General features: G+C 37.9%; 1 long non-coding RNA gene across 2 annotated transcripts; it reads left to right on the forward strand.

The window, feature by feature from the left end:
• The first annotated feature begins 19,928 nt into the window (after window positions 1-19,928).
• LOC121481446 lies at window positions 19,929-23,558 on the forward strand. 2 transcript variants are annotated; one of them, XR_005985291.1, is made up of 4 exons: window positions 19,929-20,070; window positions 20,354-20,489; window positions 21,265-21,307; window positions 23,001-23,558. It is a non-coding gene; the product is annotated as an uncharacterized LOC121481446 (long non-coding RNA). The 2 variants fall into 2 exon arrangements; XR_005985292.1 differs by having other exon boundaries at window positions 23,496-23,525.
• The last annotated feature ends 254 nt before the right edge of the window (window positions 23,559-23,812 follow it).

Genomic DNA, 23,812 nt, shown 5'->3' on the forward strand with positions numbered 1-23,812 from the left:
TGTATTAACCAGTTGTCCCAGATCAAATAAGCTGACTTTGGAAAAATTTTACATTTTAATGAAACACAACATTTTTTGTAAGTAAAAGCAGACTTAAAACCGAAGTTGGGCCATTGGGAGGAAATTACTAAATTTAGCCCATCCTTTGTGTTAATGTATATTGTGATATTATGTTCAACAGAGACTTCTTTTTTCTTAATTTTTCAGTATTATAAATTGTAAGTACTTCGGTCTTTGGGCTAATGTTAATTATAAACATCCATCCACAAAATAGAAACATAATGGAGTTTCTGTGTGATGATTCATATATTTTATAGAAATTTCCACAACGTTCTGCTGGTACTTAAAAACCACATCGTAGGACTATTTCATTGATAGACCTATATTTAGACCAATGTTTTATATCATATCTGCGGTTCATGCACGAGACTCCATTTCTCAAATTTACGAGACCCTATTTTCATCGTCTGTTTAAACACAGCTTTTAAAGTGTTGTGATTAAAATTTGGGTAAAACTAAGTCATTTTTCCTCCTGGCAACAAATCTCAGTTGAACTGGTTTGTCTTTAGATTGCCCCAAATAATTGGGAGCTACTAAGCGAGGTCCTGTAAGGTGTATACTAATGTATATCCTGTAATAACAAAATCTTTGCTCCCCCACAAGTATGTGCTCACAGTGACCACGCATCCTTGTTTCCCCCAGGCCATCCCAGTGCATTCCTGTTGCACCAGAATAGTACTATCCCCGTCATTCTCGAAAGTATCTCGGTGAAGATGGTAACTGATACGATTACTATAGCAATATTGCAAACACAGGTATAGTATTTCCAGTCCTTCTACTATTAAAAAAAGATAAAATATGGGTGAAAGCCTGTTTAGAGTTGACTTTGTGAGTCTGATGTTGCTGCCGTAATTTAAAAATGAGTCCCTTGTTGCTCCTACCTAGCTACTCCATTCTTGTTCACAGTCACAATGAGGTCATTTTGAGGGTCAACATGCCATTTGTTCCACAAAGGCTTCGTTCGATTTAGCCTTAGGAATGGTTACATGGGATTGCAAGGTCACTGTTGCTAATAATCTTTATCTTTTCTCTCTAAACAGTTCTGACTCGTCTCCAAAAACCTATATGCTGTGGTTTCTGACCTTCCTTCATTACCACAGAACACAAAGCTGTTCTGCTTTCTCCTTCTTCCCTTATCATAAAAGAACATCTGAGGGAGTTCTGAGTTGAAAGAGCTTTCAAACATTGGCCAGAGTCTTCAGACAGTTGGCAGGACAGTAAAAATAGCTCGTTTACATCAGCCTCTGTGTCAGGAATATTTAAAAATTCGTAATAGATTAATTTTTACATATCACGTTACTTGAGTTTATAATCTCAGAATTATTTAACTTGTGGTTTGGAGATGACCAAAGTTGATAGTAAAGCGTAATTCGCAGAGCCATATGCAATCACACACTGCGCTGGCAACAGAAGAGGAAAAATGACATCCCTATCGTTGGTGGATATTATATGCCTGCTGATGAGAATTAGAGAACTAACTTGCTAGCTGAGCTCTGGCAAAGGAGCATTTCTATCTTCCTATTTGACCTATGACCCTGGTGCACACTTTAGCCGTCCCAGACGTCCTGGTGCAAATATTCTTTAATGGAAATGCACTTTCCTGTGGGCATTTCCAAAGACTCTAGGTGTACTAGAATCCCCCTGGATTGCTATAGACTGAGAGTGTTTCTCAGTGTGTGTGTGTGCATGTGTGGTATATGTGTGTGCACGTGACGGGGGGGGGGGTGCTGTAGTGTGTGGCTGTAGGTGGCTGTGTGTCCCGGCGGGAAAGAGAGAGAAAGAAAAACAGGCTTTCAGCCACATTCATACCTGGAATGGCTCTTGCCAACCTAACCAACGTGGCAGCTCACACGGCAAGAAATGATTTAAGAGCAAGAAAAATTTCTTTTGAACTAAAAGATAAAAGTTTATGACAGAGAAAATTAATCCAGTTAGAATGTCAAAGTATGATGATATTCTTGGTATAATATATCTTTAGATACGAAAAAAAAAAGTGTGATTTTTCATATTAAGAAAACTCATGATTAAAACATTTCATTTGAGTGGCGCCATGTGAACCTAACACAAAAGGCTCAATTAGAGGCTTGCATGATTTTCAGATTTCAATTGGAAACATAATAAAAATTAAAATCCTTAGAGTCAACATTGTACTAAAAGCAAAATATCAACTCTATCAAGTCATAGCAAACTTAATCACGCCAAACATTAGAGACCGCGTGAGTAAATGAAAATTAGAGATGAAATGAGGAGATAAGCTTACAGAACTTCATAGCTCAAAGAGTAATGAGAATCAGCCTCCCTAAATTCAAAGAGGATAACAAGGAGGTTAGAAATGAACAAACAAAAATATGTCATTTCAAAAATATGGCCTGTGACATTATATTTGTTCTTTTGGCTCAGAAAATAAGGCATCAGACAAATGACCTGACATCTCAAAAGTGGAGTATCATTGAGATTGTCGCCTCATATTGGTCTGCACCACTTTCAGTGTCCTTTAACTCTCATAAAGTTGTTCTTTTTTTTTTTTTAAGATTTTATTTGCTCGAGAGAGAGTGAGAGAGAGAGAACACAGAGGGAGAGGGAAAAGCAGACGCCCCGATGAGCAGAGAGCCTGACAGAGGCCTCTACCCCAGGACCCTGAGGTCATGACCTGAGCCAAAGGCAGATGCTTAACCGACTGAGCCACCCAGGCACCCACTCCCACAGAATTTTTTAAATTCTAAACTGAATTATGAAGATGAACACTAACACTAAGGAGCAGATCCTAATCTGGCTAAGGGCCTAGATCAGGTAAGGCACAAGAAAAACTAAGGCAAGATTATTTAGAGCCCCATCTAAGAGATTCTCGGGTAGGAGATATATAAATTATCTTGATAATTTCATTAATATCATAATTATTATGAATTTAAAATATTTAAAATATATATACATGTTTGACCTTCCCTTGTAGCTCCGTATGGTCTTGGGAAACAAGAAGTCCTGACGTACTTGGGTAAGGCCAAGCTTGGCCTCTGTCTTAAATTCCTGAGACTCACACAGATGTAGCTTTTCCCAGAATTTACGCTTCTGCTCTGGCGGCTGCACCTTCCCCATCAGCAGACCCCGGGCTCCCACCAGTCACAGAGAGAAGGCCTGGCTAAATTTTTTCCTTCATGGGAGCCTCTCAGAGATTCCCATGGCTCCTGATTATCCAAAGCCCTTGAGGACAAGTCACTGGTTAGCTTAGGAGAGATAGATGCTATGAACTAAGAGCTAATAAGGTGACGCTGTTTCTAGAATTCTCCAAGCAAAACATTTGAATCCTAAATTTGCTAGACAATCATGTGCTGCATATGTTCCATATGTCTATTGTCATTGTACAAGTCTGCTGCAATAATACTGAATAATACTGAATGATAGTTTGCTCGTAATAGGCTGATAAAAGATTAGAAAGCTCCTCTAACATTTTGAAGAAGTAGGACGTTTTCTCATCATATTAACCATGATTATTCAATATGCAGATCAAGATTTATAATATTAACTGTATTGCACATTATAGTCATTAGTGTATCAATACAGTATTTTCCTGTGTATTTATATATTTTTAAAATGGTGTCTCAAAGTTTTTTGTAACTTAGTAGCCTGATACAAGAAAACCAATTTTATCTTAATTCAATAGACACACAAAACACGATTTTTTTCTATGTAAGAAAAAAAGCACGAGAATTTTCCTCACGGTAAGTTGTTATTTTCTCTCTGTTTTTAGGTTTCATTTGGTCCGTTTTGCAAAGCTGGGGCCTCTTCAACTTCCACATACATGGCTAAGTTCTTACTAAGATAAAGCTTTTCTATCTAATTAATATGAATATCTGGTAGCAAATTCCAATTCATCTTCACAATTTTTTTTTAATTTTTTTAGATTATGGTAGCAATACATTGTTTTTCTGGTCATGAAAACTAATTATCTGTTGGAAGAACTGATACTAACAATTCCTCCAAAACTGGCAAATCTGAAGTCGGGAACTTCTAACCTTATTGAAGACAATGACTAGTAACCTATAAGTAAGGGTGTGTATGTGGAAGAGACAGAGAGAGGCACAAAGACACCAAGGGAGGAAGTTCTGGCATAAGAGAAACACATGTTCAAAACTTACTTTTTAATTTGTTTTTGAAAACATAGAGATTGCAAAAATTGATTAAAAAACATTTTCAGGGATCCCTGGGTGGCGCAGCGGTTTGGCGCCTGCCTTTGGCCTAGGGTGCGATCCTGGAGACCTGGGATCGAATCCCACATCGGGCTCCCGGTGCATGGAGCCTGCTTCTCCCTCTGCCTGTGTCTCTGCCTCTCTGTCTCTCTCTGTGTGACTATCATGAATAAATAAATAAAAACATAAAAAAAAAAAACATTTTCAATTTTTGAACAAGTACAATCAATTCTAAATTAATTGATTTTTTTCTTGCAGAGTCTTCAAGAGTCATCACTAAGATTTTTTGAATGAATATGATTTTGTTTATTCTTTGTAATCGTTTATTAAACTTTTAAGGGTCCTCTCTAGGAACCACAACCTGGAGAAAAATAATTTGTAACAATGCCACATATTTGGTAGACATACATCCTGTTATCTAACCTACATAATTTATAGGTCTTTTTAAGGAATAATGGCAAACCTAACTTTTCTTTCCTTATAAGAAAGCAGACATTTTTGTGATCTATGGAACACAGCATAGAGAGCATCACATGGCTACGCATCCCTATAGATTTGAAAGTATATGTGCTCAAGTATGCTCGTATCAGCGTGTGTGTGTGTGTGTGTGCGTGTGTGCGTACACGCGCGTGTTGCAAAAAGACTGGTCAAGGAGAGTTGTGTGGTTAACATAGAAAACTTCTTCAGGCAATTTTCAAGAACTTGCCTCACTCCTCTGGAGTTTTCAAGAGGATATTTTTGTTCTGAAATCAATGGTTACATTTTGGTCCAGGAAGATCTGTTAACAAAACAAGATCCAAATAAATGTAGAACCCTTAAAAAAAAATGTTTTGCAAAGCATATTGAATTTATTTCCTTATTTTTTTTTCTCAAGTAGTCAAAACCCATAAATGATTTAAGCCAGCAGATAAAGTCCTAGAGCATATTTGGCCCCAGAAATAAAATCCTCATGTATATTTGGCCCCGGATAACTTGAAAACACTGAGTTTATCCTGTGGACACAGCCAGGGATAACAAACCATTCACCAAACAGACCCAGGTCAGGTATGGAAGCAATTGAGAGGTATCACAGACTCTGATGCTTGAAAAGCCTTTTGTACCGGGTATGTCCACTCTTCCCACCTCCAATCATAAAAACCATTTTTTTTTCATTGGACTTTATCTAATATTGATTGGGACTGATCATCATTGCAACAGGAAAACTTGAGATGTCTTTTTTTTTTTTTTAATGAATGGGCTTGGAAGCCTAAAACCCAAATGGGGGTGATACCACAGAGTACAATTTCCTGATGTTATTGGAAAGAAAAGCAATTAATTCGAAAGTATTTTTTTATCTTAGTATCTATGGCAAAATGTCAAGTTTAGCAAATGTTAAATGCCATTTCTTTTAGCCTATGGTCTTGAATTGTTATTTTTATTAAAGGTTATCAGTCTGACTCAGATTAGTGGCATGAAGCATTTGACAGGTACCTCTTATCACTTAAGAAAAAATACATTTCTTAAAAATCTCATTTATTAGAATTCAAAAAAATGTTGAATAATAGTGGCAGTAATTCGTGAGAGTATATTTTATTGATCAATAAGATTTTTTAAAGTGCAAGCCATTTCCTTTTAGGTTGAAAGTCTTGAGTTCTTGTTTATTTTCGATAAAATCTAGTGCTTCATTTCAGTTTCATTTTTTATTGCTTTTTATAAATGACCATCCCTGAGTTAATAGTTTCTATATCGATGTGCTATTTAGATTATACATAGATCCAGGATGTGTGATTTCTCAAAGAAGTATTGAATTGAGGGTGCCTGGGTGGCGCTGTGAGTTATGCACCTGACTCTTGCTTTGGGCTCCAGTGTGATCTCAGGGTCATGAAATCAAATCCTGCATCACTCTCCATGCTCAGTGTAGAGTCTGCTTACAATTCTCTCTCCCTCTCCCTCTCCCTCTCCCTTCTGCTCTCCCTGTCTCTCTCGAATAAATCTTAAAACAAAGAGAGAGAGATTGAATCGAAGTAATGGAAGACAGAATTTGGAATTCCTCGTAGTATTCCAACTTGAATACAATTTTAATATACCTCTCTTCTTGATTGTTCTTGTGTTTTAGAACTCTGGCTGATAGGTAAGAAAGCCGGGGGAAACAAGAAATATTATTAGTAGAAAATTCTATTGCTTGGGACTTCTAAATAAATAATTTTTGTTACATTTCAAGAATGCTTAAATACCAAAATCTAAGACAAACTTACAGTCAGGTCCTTCTCTTTTTCTCCTACTGCATGTTCTTAAAATAGAACAAGTTATTTTTATCATTTTATAATCAAGTGATACGATATTTTTGCTATTCCGAAACCTCAAATTAGACACTCCAGAGACAGAAGTATTTTTGTATGCAGGCTGAGAACAAATGAGGAAAAATAAGTCTCAGGACTTTACCTTCAAGAGAAAGCAATTTCCAAAGCATTTGGTCATGTCTGAGTGTTCCGTAGGGAAGAGGAATCAATAAAATTGTGTATCTCAGAAGTCTTCGTATAGATTTTAATACTTTTATCTGCTGGTGTATTGTTTCAATCTCAAAGTTTTATGCATGAGGCTCTATTGAACTCTTGCACACAGTCTGCTGTGCCATCCTATCTGCAAACATGTTACCTAAATTCAGTATCTTTGGCAGCTTTTAGAGCCGCAAGTTTGCTCGTTTGCTTACTACAGAAACATTATTCCATAAGGTTACGTAAGATGTTTTTCTCCAAGGACCCAAGGACCTGTAGTATCTTTGGGTTCTAATTCAAAATAATGTATCTACTGAAGCCCTGCATTTATTTGTAATATTGCCCAAAAAAAGTTTTTTGCTAAAAGAGAAATGTTTCACTTTGTAAAATATTTAAATATTTTCATTCCTAGACAGAACATAGCCTTTTTTAAATTAAAAAAAAAAAAAATCCCAGGGTATGGTGTCTGTCAGAGACACACTGAGCTGTGCTCCCATCTACTGTAAAGCCTGGATAGAATTTCCCTTAGCTGCTATAAATATTTCAGAGCTTCTGGAAGGTAAAATATCCCCAAATCAGAGGAGACTGTTGATCACTTTTAACCAAGTTCAAACAGATCACACTTCAGTATAGCCTTCGTCTTCACTGTGGAGAAAACCCTAATAATTTAAATGATAGTAAAAGCTACCATTTAGACACTATAGTAGATCTCATTTATTCTATACGAAAGTAGCATTAGGTGGGTACTAAAATTTCCCCATTTTCTAGGTAAGAAAAGTGAGATTGACAGAGGTTGAGCAATAGTCCTAGTCCTACAGTTATAAATGGTTGAGGGGCACCTGGGGGGCTCAGTGGTTGAGCAGAGTCTGCCTTTGGCTCAGGGTATGATCCCAGGGTCCTGGGAGCAAGTTCTGCATCAGGCTCCCTGTGGGGAGCCTACTTCTCCCTCTGCCGCTCTCTGCATCTTTCATGAATAAATAAATAAGATCTTAAAAAATAAATAAATAAATGGTTGAGCATGACCCAATCTTGTCCATTCCAGAGACTGTAGTCTTTACCACCATCCTATACTTCCCATGTTCCCCACTGTAGATGGCTTTAAATTAATTTCTATTTTATTTTATTTATTTTATTTTTTTAAATTTTTTTAAATTAATTTTTAACCCAGAATTATTTATTTCTAAATATCTAGAAAAGCGAGAGAAGATACATTGAGAGTTGTCAGTGCCTTGTGACTGGACATGGAAGCTCAAGACAAGGTAAGCAAGTTTTTATGCCTAAATATAATTTAAAGTGGAAGTTTTAGAGAGGAGGAGAGAAGAGCCTTGCATTTGCCATGAAGCTACTCCAGAAGGACCACCTTGGGCCTCCATGACCGATGCTGTGAGTGTGTGTGCGCATGTGTGTTTAGGCTGCTCAGGGAGCAACCAACCTCAGAAATTTGGCTCTGATCCACCCTGTGCTGCCAATAGAGACCTGGCCGGAAAGTGAACTCCATTAATTAAAGTGCAGAGTCAAACATGGTTTTATTCAGAGGGCCAGACGCAAGTCAGAAAACACGCATGATATCTTTCAGGTTAAATAAAAAAAAAGAGGCACAGAAGCTAAAATCTGACATTTAGACAATTGTTTAAGTTGTATTGAGGGATGTTCCAAACTGTCTGAACCTGAAGGAAAGTGTTGCTCAAGCACTGTTTGTATAATACAAATAAATTAGTATCTAATACAATTAAATCCTTCTAGTTTAATTAGCTACAATACAGTGTGAATCCAAAAGAAATGGGGGGCAATAAATGGGAGGCAGGAAGGTGCATAGGAAGGGAATCCTATGGGGTTTACACAGAAGGATGGGACATTTCAATAGGCAAGAATTCGAGGTTGAAGGAACAGTGTAAGTGCTTCTCGGGCATCCAAAGGCAGAGGAAGAGTGGGATAAAGAGCTAGAAATAGTAAATATTGACACTAAACCAGAAAGAAATGATAAGTATATTCGTCAAAGTTTTTAAGTTTCTAAAGAAGAAATTTTGATAGATTTTTTTTTAAATAGCAAGTACCAAAATAAAGAAAAAAAAGAAGTACCTTGCTTTTACTTCTAGCATAGCACTGTCTGGCTTTTTTTTCTTTCTTTTTTTTTTTTTTTTTTTTGCATAATCCAGAACAATGAAACTCTAGGTAAGGGAGCTCTGGGGATACAAAATGTCCTGGGGTAGCACACATACTGTTGAGGGGTTTGCTTCTGTGAAAAAAATGGAGTCGTCCTTGAATTGTTTGATTTTACCCGAGAAAGTGTCCGGTCCTCCTCGTTCACAATGAGGCAGGTGGGATGTGGAAGTGGGTGTCTTAGCATATCTAAGTGGTTCTGAGGATATTAGGATAAATCGAACCATAACTCAAAACATATCTCATGAGTTCCTCCCCCATATCTTTTCAATGCTGGCTTCCATTCTTAATATAGTAATATTTCCTGTGACTCTTGTTTCCCCACTTGGCTTGTTAAAATGTAGTTGAGTCAGCCAAAAAGCAAAGCATTTTCTTTCTTATAGTAATTAAACCGTTTCACCCACGAGTCACACTCGAAAAAAATACACAGAAAAAAAAGTGTCAATTTAATAGCATTTTCAGCAGGAATATGGTTACCATAACTGATTTTTAATCATAAACTTGTACCTAAATTAATAGAGAGATATGATTGTTACAGAAACTGGAGCCAGTGGACAACCGCATTTTGAGTTTAGTTACTCTTAAAATAACTGACCAGAAAAGCTACAACATTATCAATGAAACATCTCGCGTTACATGGTCTGCGGTAGAGAGAAATTTAATACCCTGTTTCTGTCCCAGAGATAATTGAATTTAGAATTAAAAACACCTCAAGACAGCTAAAATATCACCCTTCCTGAGGATACTTATTCTTCTTTTTTAACAGCAAGAGGAGAGTGTTGCGAGGTCTAGGGCGTCCTTGTGTGACATGAACCTATTGATAATCCATTTAATGCATCTAGGCTGAATTAATAGTGAGAAATAAAATAAATCTTAGGAAAATATTAGCAGAGTTGGCTCCTCTTTTTTCTCGTCTTTCTTCTGGGGAGTAGTGACAGGGGAGGAGCCAACATTTGGTGAAATATCCATTCGTTCATATATTATGCATCTATGTGTGGACGAATGGATGGATTGAAAGGTCCATTTAAAAGAGAAACTACATAAATAAGACCTGAATCTATTTTTAGTGCTTCGTGATCAAGATTTTACAAAGCATGAACGATAAGCCAACATAGGCCTATATATTTAGAATCCTTTTTTATTTAGAAAGGGAGGTAAGATAGGGCCTTGGGGTTACCATTTACTTTGTCTTTTTACTTTTATTTGTTTTCCTTCCACCTTCTAGTTGCTTACGGTGATTAGGTGCATTAATCCAGGGGCAAGATGTCTCATTCGCAAAGACTCCATCAGCATCTAACGATTTCAGGATTGTCTGGAGAAATAACCTAAGGATTTATCCAGCACCAAGTTAATTGTATGTTAGGCAGTGATTTTTCTAGCACTAGGGGAAAAAGATTAAATCACCTTGAATATTGAAGTATATATATATTTCTCCAGCCCAAATTTACTAGATAACTCAATTTCCTATCTTTTGAAATTTTTTTTTTCTCCCTCAGGAGTAAAAAAGCAAATATCAGGCTTTAGATTAGGCAGGCAAGGGGAAAGGGAACCTACACTTGGGCATAGCCCGTGTATACCAGGCCTCGTGTTAGATGCCTCCTGTATCTATGTTGATTTAATCCTCAAAAAAAGAAACCGATAAACATTATAATCTCCATTTTATGGATAAATAAATTAAGGCTTATAGAGAAAGTTATTGGTACAGGATTACACTGCTTTAAATTTAGAAGCTTCTACTAGGATCCATCCTGAGGGATCCCAAAAGTTCTCCCTGCTGGGTCATGTTGTGCAAACCCGTAAAACCAGCCGTGTGCCATTCACAGGCCACCACGAAGTGAGATGCTGTAGCTCTGCCTCGACAAAATGAGCATCAAGCATGTGAATAAGGGTTTCTGCATCCGAACCCTAGAAGTGAGCTACATCTGTACCCGAAGCGACTCAGTCCTTTGGGCTAAAAGGGCGTTTAAGCAACACCTAAACTTCGACGACAGTGTTAGAGTGCTTCGGTTTATCATATTGTTGTACCAATAAGCAGAAATGAGAGGTCTCTGAAATACTGGTTTTTGTCATTGCCCATTTCTGGCACCGATTCCATCGTGTAAATTAAGAATCAGATGCCTCTGAGGTTCTGTTTTGCTTATACTATTTTTTTTCTCCTTTTTTAATGCGGTGTAATTACACCTACTTTTAATGTACTGTCACGCCGGTTCCTTCCAGCCTCAAAGGGCCCAGCCTGTCTCACTTAAGTGACTCATGAAACGCTTCATAAGGCAGAAATATGCTATCAAATGAAACGAGCTTCTCACCGATTAATTCTGTTACAGATTAATTTCTCCCTTCTTTTCTTAGCTTTCCTCCTCCTCCTTCTTCTTCCTCCCCCCTCCACCTCCGTCCCCCCTTTCCTCTCCTGCCCTTCCCAGTCTCTCCCTCTCATCCATTTCTCTCTTTATCTCTCCTCCTCCTTTCCTCCCTCCCTCCCTCCCTCCGGTGAGATAAGTTTTTACATCCCTGCCTTTTTCCAATTAACACCTCCCGCGGGCCAGGCATTGTGTAGGTGCTAAGCACACAGACTACTGCCTCTGTCAACGGTTCCCCCTTTCTCATTCTAGTAAACTTCCTCTCTTCTCCAATCCTGAGCTAAAAGCCCTCTGTGAAGGCTTCCCCAATTGCCTCCAGTCAGAAGAAAATCCCTCCGTATTTCTGTTGAAGGACTGTAATGATCCTATTTAGTGACGATGCAACAATATCACTATAAATAAAGTCTGAAGTGGCATGACGGGTGCTCCATCGGAAAGCAAGCTAACACAAGATTGCATGTTTTGTGGTAGAAGAGTGATGGATAGGATGTGTTAGGTGTGGATAGGCAAAAGGTGACTATAACCCAATCTACAGGTACTCAGACTTTACATCACCCACCCTGAGGAGCAATATTTAAGCATGTAGCCCGCGTGAAGGATATTGCTCAGAAAGTCCAGAGGACCCCAGCCACAACTTGAGGCTGTCCCTAACTAGCTTATTGGCACTGGGCAATGGGTTTTATTCTCTCTGATTCTGAATTTCTCTACATCTGTACTCTGAATATCTGTAAAAATCAATAAACTGTCTACAAATCTGACAACTCCCCGTGTCCTTCCCACTTACCAATTCTCTGATTTGAGAAAGTTTAAATGCCCTCCGGGAAGTACCTCTTAGCAGCTACCTTACATCCAAATACCACACACACACTGAAGTATACCTAATTTTGTGAAGTTATTTTCTCGTAGCCTCCTTAGCTGTTTGGCTGTGGTAGGTAAGGTTTTTGTTTTGCTTGGGTTTTCTTCCTGCTGCCTCATACTGTGTCTTGAAAACAATACAGTAGTTTCAATGAAGTGAGATGAGAATAAATATTGTCCTCACAGCAATGGTAGCCAAAGTTCAGCAAGTAGAGAGTGGGATAATGGCCCATTTCCTCTTTTGTATAAGCATGGGTGGTAGCCAAAGGTACTCTGTTGAATTTTGCTTCCTGTATACACTGTGTATCATTGTGTGTGCTACTCGGGCCAAATTTTAGAAAGTATGCCAAGTGGAATTTCACACCAGGTTTGGAGGAAGGGAAAGACAACAAAGTGAATGTGCTTCCCCTCTGCACCCTATTCCCACCCTGTACCAAACACCAGAGAAGACTTCTTTATATGCAACAAACATCTTCAATGGAATAAAACGTTGGTTTCCAAGAAGAGGAATCAAGTATCAAGTGATTATTTTTGCCATCACGTGTTCCAGCAAAAAAGTCTAAACAGTTACAGTCAACTCCAGGCCCCAGGACGGAGGGAGTATGCTTTCCTGCCCTCTACTGACAGAAACACTCATTATGACGAATTTCCCAGCTCCCGGTTATCTTGCCATCTAAGAGCACACCTGTAAACAGGGCCTTGTGTACGCCCAGATTTACTGCTGACTCTCAGATAATGCCTAGGGATTTATGAGGTGAAAAAGAACTCGCAATTTAAATGGAAAGGCGATTGGGAAGGAACTTAGCCTAACTGCAGGATCATGTCAGGAAAAACCAGTGCAGGAAAAAGATAGAGGGGAGCCAGCAAAGGAAAAGGAGCTCCAGACAGCTGCAGAGGTTAAGGGTCACTGTTGAAAAGAGAGCTTTGGCATAAGTCTGGCCAATTAATAGGTGAACTGGAGAGTAACTGAAACTGTGGGGTAGACTAATTACGCCGTGCGCCTCCCTTTCCTCATCCTCAAGATGGTACCCACATTAGAGGGTTGCTGCTAAGACTGAGTGAAGTAATGCAAAGCATTTAGCATGATACCAATTAAGTGTTCCAGACAGATAAATCATTGATATTAATGTGATCATAATAAAGGATGGGTAATTACGTTGTGAGCAATTTTTTTTTAAGTATAGTTATTTGGGACTAGGAAGGAGCAGAATGTGTAAATTAAGGAACGTAAGTAACCGTTTTAATCTACAGAAGACGGTATGAGGCTTGTTCCTAGGTTGATGAGGGAGTATAAAAGAACTTCACAAATATAGTGAAGCGTCGTTCGTTTAATTTTGATTCAGAGAAGTGAAAAATGGGAATTAGAAACAAATGTAACAACCTAATATTTTTAACAGGATTTAAAAATAAGCTTAGAAAGAAACCCAAGCAGGTGTCAGAGCCACAAAAGAAAAATAAATATGGAGGTAAATGCCAAACAAAGAGAACAGGGAAATCCTGGAAACTTCTATTGGCCTGCGCAACTTCCTTCCCAATTATACTCATGGAAGATATATTAGTAGAACAATTTGTAAACAGCTTGATATATTCCAAATCTGACCAATCATTGATAGCACTTTTTTTTTTTTTTTTAAACCAGGGTCATCATTGTCCTCACCAGAGATACCACTATCTCTATGTGAGAAATTTCCAATGACTGTGGAGATAGAATTCTCTGGCAGAGTCCGTTGGCTGCCTTCCATGGTAGTATATCCTCTCCGACGAGTCAAGGAATTGTCGCATTTAAATGAACTGAAAGTGACTTTCCTTATGAGATGAATCCTAGCGTGCAGTAAGGAGTAAGCTCTGAAGTCAGCTTTTGTCTTTCCGGAAAGCTTTCGGTGTCTAGTAAAGAAATGGGCGAGAAATATATTCACACACAAAAGGTTGAGTAGAAACATTCTAGAGTGCTCTGTGTGTGTGTGTGTGTGTGTGTGTGTGTTGTGACCACGTACGTACAAGTGCACACAACCCAATCCTGGACATCTTTGCTGCTCTGGGAAAGAAAAGTGAGACATTGGAGAGGAGGCTAGAAAAAATTGTGGAAATTAGGACATTGGGAATATGTGCTCTCCCATATTATAGACATAAGTAATTACGAGAAATGAGCTGATAATGGGGAGCTCAGTTACCCTATTCTGCTCAGAAGGCAGCTCAGGTGAGGCTGAATGAGAAAGTGAGCTACGGTCCACGTCTTTATGAAATCATGGTCTGCTGATCCTGGACGTCATCAAGAATGTCATTTTAACATGATATTTTAATATTATGTATTTATAATATATAATATATAAGTATATTTAATATTTAACATGATAATGTCATGTCAAGTACTACATGGTGTCTAGATAGATTTAGTTACTGAATTTGTGGACATTGATATGTTTAGTTCATGACTGAATAGGTTCTGGGTTCTTTGATAACTGGGATTTTTCAAATTATTGTTTTCCTATATGGAGATTCTCTTTTCAAATTATTGTTTTCCTATATGGAGATTGTCTTTTATTCCTGATACGAAATCCTGTCATTTGTGTCTTTTTTAATTCCATTCGTGTGTGATGAGTAATAAAGTCTCTCACAGGCTGTTCATGCAGTTAATTCTTGTAGGGGAAAGGAACCATGATATTAGGAAAAGAAATCCTCTTCATTTAGGGAAAGATAGGAAAATGTCATTTGTAGATGTGTACGTTTTACTTGAAGAGATAGACACTAAGGTATGAAATGCCGCCTTATCAATCCTGAAGGGGTGTGAAAGGCATAGTCAGACCTTTCATTTGTTAATACGCTCATCACCATTTTCTGTATTTAAAAGAAAAAGTTTAACCATTTTCTGGTTAAATTTCAACGTGTGCCCATCCCAGAATCCAGCTAGAAACCTGAGCCAAGCTGCGTAGGGGACTTAAATACACTTCAGGAGACATTAAAGGAGTTCAGTGGATCACATAGATTCAGGAAAGATATTTCCACCTGTAAGGTTTTCCCTCCTCCTTTTTCCTTTGTACGTTAGGTTCCTTCCCCAACATGAATGTGCAAAGGAAAAGTCAGCAGCTAACAGAAACTTAAAATATTTTGAAGATACTTTAACATTCAAAATCCCTTTAAAAAATAATCTACGGGACCCTGAGTTTTTTGCTCTGCTGTTAAAGACACAAAACATTTCTGACAGATACTTGTTACTTATCCCCACCCCCCGCATTTAGAACAGTTTTCTTTATTTCTTTTTTTTTTTTTTAGAACAGTTTTCTACTGTAGATAGAATTCAAAAGAATGGCTCATGTATTAACAAACTGGTAGACTGAAGACTGGCAAATGTAAAGTAACTGAAATTTAATTATTTGAAACGGAATTTAATGGAAAGATAAAGAGACTTGAAAGAAAATGAAGGCAAATTGTCTAGACCATCGATGATGGGACAAAACCAGACTGAAAAACTTAGAGGGTCAGTAATGAAACATGAAAGGATGACTATGTGTTGCCAGAGGGATCAGAGTTGCCTGATTTTATTTAAATCTAGCTAAACAGGTAGGCAGCCTGTTAATCAAATTCACAAGTAATACTGAATTATGAGATATTGAAAACCTCGGTTTGCAGCTTGATTTCCTCTCCAACTAACCTTGCAGACAGATTAAAAGAGCTATTTAAATAATTTATATCTGACTCATCTGGCTTATAGAAACTGAGAAATATCCTATTCCCATAGAAATTCTCAATTATGTAGATTTCTTCTTCTATCGCTCTAATAGATCTTTATCCCAAACTTTGTGGAAATAGCTAAACCAGGAGACTCGGATAAGCTCCTTGGAAAAAAGCAGACACAAATATAAGACGGTGGAAGTTAGGAAAATTTACCTAAACCTAGGCCAAATGTGTAGAAATGTTGATTCCTTCAAAGAGATACAAATTTAAAAAAAATTTTAAAAAAAAGAGAGATACAAATTAAACATGAATGTAGGCTATAATTTAAATTATGTGTAAACATCTGTATAATAAAGGAACTTTTACTAATTGCTTATTTGCCTAAGCTTAAGTTCACATAAGACACTAACAAGCTAGTCAACATCAAGTATAACACAAAACATTCAATTAATGCAGATTACACTGAAGACCTTCCGGCAATTTACGTATTCAGAAAGGTGTAGCTGATTATTTATTCCCATTTTTAGCTGCCTCACATTCCCAAATGCATAAAGAAACTACCTGAGGTCAGAGAGACTTGAAATCCTCATTTTGCAAGGAAATGTCCATTAGGAACTCAATCTTTCCCAAACCTCAGAAATTCACTGTGATATACAGCAGCGCTGTAAAGACAAGATGAGCTCAATCAGAATGATTCCCAGCAAATTTTAAATATCCCACATGCTTGTGTCTGATTGGCCCCAATCCAGTGATACTGATTCTACTAAATCAATAGATTTAGCAGAGGTTTTGCGTCTCAAACATATACTGGGGAAAAAAAAAAAACTTATTTTGAAACAGAGACTTCATTATTTTCCCAATGCTACAAGGAGCACAGTGACTTTGATTATTATTAATGCGTTCACTTCCTGCAGGCGAGCTTTGCCATATAAAAAACAGAAAGTCGGGTGAAAGTTCAACGGGCTACACACACACACATTTTAACTTGTTTACCATCATCTAAGTCATTTCCAGGCCTAAGGAGTGATAGCTGTTCTTCAGCTCATCTTTGAACTTGTGGGCACTTTCATTAAGCTATCAGAGAAATTAATCACCCACAAAACCTACAAGCTTTGATACGAGAGAGGCTTTCACCACGAAGGATGGGAGAAAGGCATTTTTTAAATTGTGGATGGATCTGCTCAGTCTGAGCAACAACTGGCTCTGGTTGCCCCTGCAGCACCTTCCCTCTGAGTCCCAGACGCTCACGCGGTCTCTGGTTCCTAGAAACCTGCGTCTCCAGCAACTTCTCCCATCATTTCCCTCTCTTCAAAATTAACCGAACTTGCCCCCCATTTTTCCAGGGAGCCTCTCTCTAACATTTCCAGGAGGTGACTAGCTAATTCAGTAAGCCAATCTGTTACCCATTTAGGTTTATTTGCATGTAAATAATAGCTCTAGCGGGCGAAGTTTTAACCCAAAGGAAGCCTGGTACCTGCAGCCAGGATTCTTGTGGTTGCAAACTGCTCTGTCAGTATTTTTCAATTTTAACAGGTAGTCTGTCTTTTAAGGTCACCCACTCTTTGAAGTGAGTTCCAGCAGCATATCCCAGAGCAAGTAGGTAAGCTTCATTCCTCCTACCTGCCCTAATAGGCCCGATGCCAGAGGCCCTTACAGTCATAGACATTTATACAGGGAGGGAGTCAGTGATTTTGCTTAAGGAAAGAACTTCCTAAAAAAAATAAATAAAATAAATAATTTTTTTTTAAAAAAGGAAAGAATTTCCTTGTTCAAAAATCAAATCAGTATTGCTTTTGTAACATGTGACAGATTTGCTCTCTTCCCCCTCCCCCCCCCCCCCAGCGTTGGCACCCTGGGTCTCTTCCTGCTGCTTTACATAATTGGTCTCTGAGTAGATGAAGCTGCCACCTGTTCATAAATATGACGGGTCCCTCTCCTCGAAGAGCACGATTTAACTAAATCATGATGGGATAATGAGCCTCGACAGCAGTTTCACATCCCTATAAACCGATACTCACTTGGCAAACTCAGTCTGATAATCTCTCGTAATCGAATCAAGGCTATACTTGAGTGGTAACAGTGTAATCATTATCTTGGTCTTGTTTTGATTTTAAGTAATTCTTCTGCTTTACCCTTTCTCCTTTTCCGTTCTATCCTCTTCATCTCACCTCCACCGAGAATATGCTCTATCCAGATTATCCCATCAAGGGCAAACACGGATCCCTGAAAAGGCATCCCTCAATCAAATAATCAAAATATCACATTTCTGGACCTTAGTTCCGCATCTTTCCTTGCTCGAAGAGTGCAGAATATGTTTATTCGCTTTTAACACATTGGAGTTTTCTAAAGGTTTTTAAACAACGGGAATAATCAGCATTAATATTCAGTGTCTTTGTATTTTTAAAGTGCTTTAAAGGGATTTAAAAGTATTAGCTGTCATTATATTACACATTTAAACAGTCAAAGAAAATCTCCTGGCTGCGGGGCCGTTTCTAACCATTCTCATGGGTTCGCAGTAGAGAGTCTGCTGTAAATGACCGTCTGAAGAAAATTTAAAGTTTCCTCAGATTGCAGACTTAGTAGCATCCATAATTTCTACTTAAAGTAAGTGATTTAAGAACTAACTTCACCAGACCCCATTATATCAAGAACATCATCATATTTTTCTACTGGAAACATTCCCAGTGTTACTTGTAAAATATATCCGTGAAAGGGAAACTTTAATATAATGATGAGGTTAGTATGTAGAAAGATCACATACATTTAACATAAAGTTTATACGACATACAGATTCTTCATCCTAGTTCCCGATTCCTAAAAGGAGGAAGGACAATATTTCCATCCAAAATCTAAAAAAGATGGAGGATATACCTGATAACTCCTTTACTACTATACTTTATTATCAAGGGATAACTCATTTCCTTTTTTTTAAAAGATTTTATTTATTTGACAAAGTGAAAGACAAAGAGAGAGGAAAAAAAAAAAAAACTAGCACAAGCAGAGGGAGCAGCAGAGGGAGAGGGAGAAGCTGAGCAGGGAACCTACGTGTGGCTCGATCCCAGGACCTTGGGAAATGACCTGACCCGAGCCACCCTGGTGTCCCTGGCAATTTGTTTTCTACCCCCCAAATCCAACATTGTGTGACTGTCACATTTTTATGACATACTACCTATGAAAAAAACATGTATATGTATTTTATGTGTAAATATATATAATGCATAATAGTCTATATATATATATATATATATATATATATTTATATATATTTTTAGATTAGTCATGGAGGCCCAAATGGGGCTTGAACTCACGACCCTGAGATCATGACCTGAGCTGAGATCAAGAGTCAGATGCTTAACTGACTAAACCACCCAGGTGCCCCAGTTCATCTCTTTTTAAGAGATCTAATCTTACAAAGTGTCTTTTGCTTATGAGTTTTCATAACGTTAAAATTGGGAGCAACCTATGAGATTATATAATCTAAGCCCTTTTGTTTTACAGATAAAGAAATTGAAATCTCATAAAACCCGTAAATCCAGCGAGTGGTGGCCTATGAGAGCAGGAACCAAGTCTGCTTTGTTCGTTCTTATATCTACGGTGCTTTACACAGCGGCAGCTGGGCCGTTGATAAATATTTGTTGCATTAATGTGTGAGTGGAAACCAGGACAAGACAACCGGACTGCTCTGTATACCTTTAGCACTTAGATTTACATAAGCAACATCTATTGCTCTTGAGCAAATTCGGTTCAGTAATTACTGGATACCTTCTACCCATAAGGGAGCATGCAAGATAACGGGGATAAAGGGATCCGTTAAGACGAATGATACGACTCCTGCCTAAAGTCATTGGTTATTACAGTTTAATATCATTGAAGTAAGGTAAGCGCTGAATAATAGTCACAGCATACTGAGAAGGGAGAAGGAGTTTCCCATTGTCCGTATCTGGAATGTATTTATGAATGAAGTGGTATTTGGCCTACACCATGAAAAACTGTTACAGAATCAATTAACAGAACTGTTAGAAAGGTCCCAAGAATGTTCTAGGAAGGACAAATTTGAACAAAAACACAAAGGCAGGAAAAAGCATGACTTGTTACGGTAATGATGGGTGGTTGGCAAGAGTATAGTGTATGTGGCTAGAAAAAAGCCTGGAAGAGATGGGGGAAGCCAGATTGTGAAGGGACTTGGATGTCCACGCTCGTGGGCAATGGGGAAGGAAGGCTTTGGCCAAGCGGTGGAGCTGTCTTAGCTCTTCGGGCTCCAGTGCCCAGAGGAAAGGGAAGATAGGAACCTTCCTTCGGAGTCCTTATGTAGGGGGCTGAGTTACTATGTGTTGGATTGTACAGACAGTACTTCCCCTGAAAGATCCAAGGGGGTTGTCTGGACATGATCCTTCTATTCATTATAAAATGGTTACTAGTAGTGCGGAGGGGAGGGGGAGGCCTACACGGAGGGGGGAGGCGAGCAGTGAAGGGGAAGGAAATAGAGAAGCAGTATTTTGAGGACATTTATTTTGAGAAAAAAAATGTTTTGTTTTGTTTTGTTTTGATAGTAAAGCAACCTCAACCTAACTGTGGTCTTATAATTTATTAGATTGCAGGACATTACGAAGGAATACGGGATTTCACCTGATGGAACCTCTAAATACTTCACAATTTCATCCTGCAGCTCGAATTTCACAATGCTGGGATCCAGGAGCATTAGTGGTTCGACACACTCAGCGGTGCAGGTATAATGTGAACATCTTTTCTTCTGTGTATTCTGAGTCCCAAGTATCCTATAAGCTACGATTGAAATATATACAGGGCAAGCTAACACAGAACTCCAGTTTTTACCAAGTATTAATTTGTTTGAAATTAGCGTATGGGTGGAATGTTATCCCTTTTATAAACAAGTGTATGCAAGAATCATTATTGCTTTGGCCTGAAGAAAGCAAAATCTACAAATTACCTTTCTTTTCCCCTGGCATTCGGCAGCAATCTCCCATTGAGATTTAAACTCGGGACCTCCTGAGAACAGATGGTGGAGACCTTATCTCCTTGCTGCCCACAGCATGGGGCCGTGTAACTGGGTCTGATAATGCAGTCATTTGAAATATAATGCTTCTGTTAGTCTTCCATTTGCCTCTGTTTTTCAGATAAATGCTTTATTTTTATCAGCAATAAATATTTCATCTCTGGTCGGGCTGCCCCCACAAACCCACGTGGAGCAAAAAGCAAGCCGCAAAAAAAAATCCCTTGTGTTAGATTTAGGTCTGGATGGTAGTATGTAATCAGGAATCCACATTCCTCCCTTCTGGTAGTTTCCCGTCCAGCAGATTTACTCCCAGTTGTACGTATGAGTTTTGCTGAGGACAAAGTAAACTGAATAAATTCCCCGGAGAAGGAAGATGGAGAGTGGCAAGACAGATGCTATGATCCAAATAATTCCTCATTTTCAACAGATAAATAATGACCCTGATAAGACGCTGTAATGGATTTTTTTCCTCCCATTTTTTATCTCAGACTTATAAAGATGTCTCACTGATCGGGATCACAGGACAGGGATGTAAGTAAATGCTGCAAGCATTCTCTTCATTTCTTTCTTGGCCACATATATCCACCTTCACATACACAACTACGCATTGTAAACTGGGTGACCGAGACTACTTATAAAAGGCAGAAGATTTGAGAACACAAAGGAAACAAAGAACTATAGTAACAATAGCATTACTTTGCCATCAATAGTATTACTTTATTATGTTATTAATACTTGGCCCAATTTTTAAAGCTACTCATATTATGCTTGAGAGGAGACCTTAAGATACAAAAAGATGAGAGAGAAAACAAATCAAAGCAAATGTTTGAAGCCTCCCACTTGATTTATGCTCTTTAAGGGATATTGAGCATAGCGTGTGAAAAAAAAATTAATCATACCAGCAATCCCATTATTTTGACTTGCGGTCTAATGAATAACACGTTGTGCATGATCTGTTGTAGACAGATAAGAAACGAACATACAAATGAGCATTTAACCAATAATCCTCATTAAAACAACTCAAAGCCTTGATAGGTCAGAAGGCATTTTCAAATATGTCAGAGCATGCTCAAGAATGCGGCACCTGGTTGCAATTCTACGCGGGAGCAGTATTATTATTCACAGTCCGGTCCTGGGGAACAGCTTACCTGCCTACAAAGAGGAGATGTAGGGAGAAGAGGGAGCGATAGACAAGAGCTACATGGATAACAGAACATTGCTTTAGATTTTTTGCTCTTATATTTGAAGATAATACCCAGTTTCTATCAGCTATTTCTAAAAGAAGCAAATGTAGGCCATAGCTAGCTACTTTAAGAAAGGAAAATGTGTTTATTATTTACCTTTATTGCACACCACTGTAAGAAGCAGTGGTCAAGTGTCCTTTGTGATATAGGTTTCATTTTCATTCATGTGTATTAGAAACAATTTACAGACTCACATCCAGAGAAAACGATGACTATAGAATAGCTATGGTTCTGGCTTTTTTTTTTTTTTTTTTAGCTCTAATTTTGGTATTAAGATAACCAAATCTGCACATTAGACACACTTTTTTTTTTTTAAGGGCTATTTGACAAAAAAATATCCAGAAACTTCTAAATTAATAAAGACCTCTTTATACATGCATCATATGGTAGAGATATTGGGTTTCGCAGTAAGTGACTTTTACCAGACATCATAATTCTTAAGGCCTTTCAAGTGTTTAATTTGAGTAGTGCTTACTTTTATGAGTTTAAAATTAACTCATAATTGAATATTTCAATACCTTAACAATAACTATGGAAGCTTTGGAGAGAATCTATTTCCATTTTATGAAGAGTTGAATAAACCAGGCTTCATATAACTTTAGACTTTGCCTTACAATTCACATATCATGTCAAAATGTCACAAGTAAAAACTTTAGTTTCAAAAATAGTATATTCAAACCACACTACAGCTTTAACTTAAGAAAAAGCTATAAATATTGATGACATATGGATAGGAAGCAACTGTAAAGCAGATAATTTTATTTAAGCAGTAACACGGGTCAAAATGATTTATACAGATAATATATAGCAGATAACACTAAGCATAACTTTTGTATAAAACAAATGCTTACTGTTGTCACAGCTGGGAAAGTGACCTTTTCAACTTTTTGAGGCTCCACCTTTGTGAATTATTGGCAATTTCCTCGCTATTGGGAAGGCATCCCCTTCCTCAGCACCACGCTCTTTCTACCTCTTTCTAGATCTGTGTGCACAGTGACTAAATAAAAACAAGACTATTGGCAAGCTGGATGCTTTCTCTCTGCCAACCACAGTTTTTTCAGCAACTCCTTTTTAACCAAAATCTAGAATCTTTGAGTGACAATTGTAACACCAGAAGACCTTCTGGGAAGTACCCTGGAAATGCTCTTGTTACATGGCGCTGGTCGGAGGACCATCTTGGATGGTCCTGAAAAAGGAATCAAGAACAAAGGACATTAAAATGAAACTATTCTGTTTGTGTAATGAATAGCAATCAATACTTTGTTCTTACCATTTTTAGAAATTAACTCTTAAGGGTACTTGGGTGATTTAGTTGAGCATCCAATCCTTGATTTCAGCTCAGGTCAACAATCTCAAGGTCGTGAGATCAAGCCCCACGTGGGCTCCATGTTCAGCGGGGAGTCAGCTGGAGGTTCTTTCCCTCTGGGCCCCCGCTGCTCTATATTGTTCTCATGTTCTCTCTCTTTCCCAAAAAGAAAACAGAAGGAAAAGAAAAAAGAAAAGAAAGAAAAGAAAAGAAAACAAAGAAAGAAAAGAAAAGAAAAAAGAAAGAAAAGAAAAGAAAAGAGAAAAAAAGAAAAGAAAAGAAGAAAAGAAAAAAAAGAAAGAAAAAAAGAAAAGAAAAGAAAGAAAAGAAAAAAGAAAAGAAAAAAGAAAAGAAGAAAAGAAAAGAAAGAAAAGAAAAGAAAAAAGGAAAGAAAAGAAAAAAGAAGAAAAGAAAAGAAAAGAAAAGAAAAGAAAAGAAAAGAAAAGAAAAGAAAAGAAAAGAAAAGAAAAGAAAAGGAAAGGAAAG

Source organism: Vulpes lagopus, chromosome 23 (genome assembly GCF_018345385.1).
Source record: "Vulpes lagopus strain Blue_001 chromosome 23, ASM1834538v1, whole genome shotgun sequence".
In the NCBI taxonomy this organism is placed as follows: Eukaryota; Metazoa; Chordata; class Mammalia; order Carnivora; family Canidae; genus Vulpes; species Vulpes lagopus.